This window comes from Theropithecus gelada, chromosome 2 (genome assembly GCF_003255815.1).
Source record: "Theropithecus gelada isolate Dixy chromosome 2, Tgel_1.0, whole genome shotgun sequence".
Classification (NCBI taxonomy): Eukaryota; Metazoa; Chordata; class Mammalia; order Primates; family Cercopithecidae; genus Theropithecus; species Theropithecus gelada.
In genome coordinates, this window is record NC_037669.1 from 170192499 (window position 1) to 170194615 (window position 2117).

At 39.3% G+C, this 2117-nt stretch overlaps 1 pseudogene; it reads right to left on the reverse strand.

Annotated features, from left to right (window-relative positions):
- Positions 1 to 1559: 1559 nt before the first annotated feature.
- On the reverse strand, positions 1560 to 1657 carry LOC112619869 (annotated as a pseudogene).
- Between the last annotated feature and the right edge of the window lie 460 nt (positions 1658 to 2117).

Below are 2117 nucleotides of genomic sequence, written 5' to 3' on the forward strand. Positions count from 1 at the left end.
AGGTGGTTTTTTTCCACTTCTGTTGACGGACAGTCTGCAATATACGTATCAGCCACATTAATCATTTTTCTTTTTGGAGCCTGTTCAAGGAGGGCCTGGTTAGTCTGTGAAGGAATTCCAGAGCGAGTAGGTGGCCTTGCATCTGAGAAAGAAGCAGCTTGTTTCAGGGCCAGACAAGCGAGTGTGAAACTTCCTGGCGAGGCAAAAAGGGGGCAGGAGGGATGCAGATTTCTGGTGGGGGGATCTACGTGGAGCAGGCGAAGGGACCCCAGCAAAAGGTCTCACCCCTCCTCTGGTCAGAGTAGACTCCTATGTCCCGCAGAGATAACTCAGCCCCAGAGGACTCCATTGGCAGAGCCCACTTCAAGCTGGTTATTGCTCAGAAAATATTCCAGGGCCCTAAACCCTGAAGGGGCTGCCTTTCCTCAGAGCCAGAGGGATCAGCAAAGAGGACCTGCCTTTCTGTTCTTGATTGTTTTAAGAGAGCCACGTGTCCAATAATTAGGTTCTGTGAAAAAGGAGAGAGAGGGGGAGAAGAAGAGAAGCCTAGAACGCAATGTGCTCCCCTTAGCTTGCATAAAATTGTATAAATAAGACTTCTCAAGGAGCAGTTTAGAATAAAAAAAAGAAAAAGGAGTTGTTTGCTCCAGAGTGTGGTGTGGTGAGGCGGAGTAGGAACACGTGGATATAACTATCAACTTTCATGGTCAAACAATCCTTCTCCCATGATTTGACAGCAAATCACCTCCTTACTAGGAAATGAGTTTCATTTCAAGCTCTCATAAATAAAAAAAAATAGGGCTATAACCCTTTTATGGAGTGAGTGAAAAATGTTTTGTGTGGGTAATTAGAGCATAAAGTAGAATTCACCAGGTGCTTTTATATCATTTCCATAAAGTTTTATTGAATTAAGATAACAGTGTTTTGGATTTATATGTCACATTTCTTCAGAGGGAGCAAAGCACATTCATATGTATTTCCTTGATTTTTAAAAATCCCAGTGAAGTAATGCCCAGAAGGCACTATCATTCCTGTAAAATAAAGTCTACATGTAAAATGTTTCCCTTTCTCTTTAGTATACTAAGAAATGTTTGAACACTGTAAGAAATGCTTTTAGTCATAAAAGAATGCCCTTATAATTGGTAGGAACACTTTAATTTTATGATGTGATACAGCTTTATAAACTTCTCTATGGCTATATGAATTCCAGCTTTGAAGCTGCACCTTCTTGAATCCTACTTTCTCCATTTAAACAGCAGTTTCAAAAATACTCTTTTTGAATATTTAAAAGATCAGAGGAACTGTTTAAATCCCTGTTTAAGACAGGAACATGATCGTGTAACAATCCCCCTCTTCAACAGATGCCCTAAATATAAAATAATTATCGCATTTTCATTATAAAAAAAGAATTTATTAGACACCATTCTAGTCACTCTGTTGAGCAATTTAGAAAAGGGTAGTATTAAACCTCTTGGGGGTTTTACCAGAGGGGGAAAAAATTAATAGAATCAAAGATGATCAGGGGGATGTGTAAGTTGGAGTGCAAATGTGTTCTTTTTATGAACATGGACTGCTGCACGAATTGTGTGTCATCTTTGTGCAGGAGCCATGCTAATCTCTGTATCATCCAATTTTAGTACATGTGCTACAGGAGCAAGCTCTTGTGTTCTTAATGAAGAGGCTTTCAAAATTGAGATGCAATTTACATGCCATAAAATTCACCTTGGTAAAGTGTACATTCCAATGGTTTTTAGTACATACATGAAGTCACACAACCATCATCACTGTCTTCTCCCAGAGCATTTCATAATCCCCAAAAGACACTCCGTGCCCATAAGCTCTCACTTCCCATCTCCTGACCTCAGACCCTGGCAACCACCAATCTATTTTCTGCCTCTGTGCATTTGCCTATTCTGGAAATTTCATATAAATGGAATCATACAATTTTTAGGTCTGGTTTCTTTCACTTAGCATGTTGCTAAGGTCCATTCATGTTGTAGCATGTATTGATACTTCATTCCTTTTTATGCTGAGTAATATTCCATTGTAGGATATGCCACATTTTATTTATTCATTCATCAATTGATGGACATTTGAGTTGTTTCTACTTTAGTGCT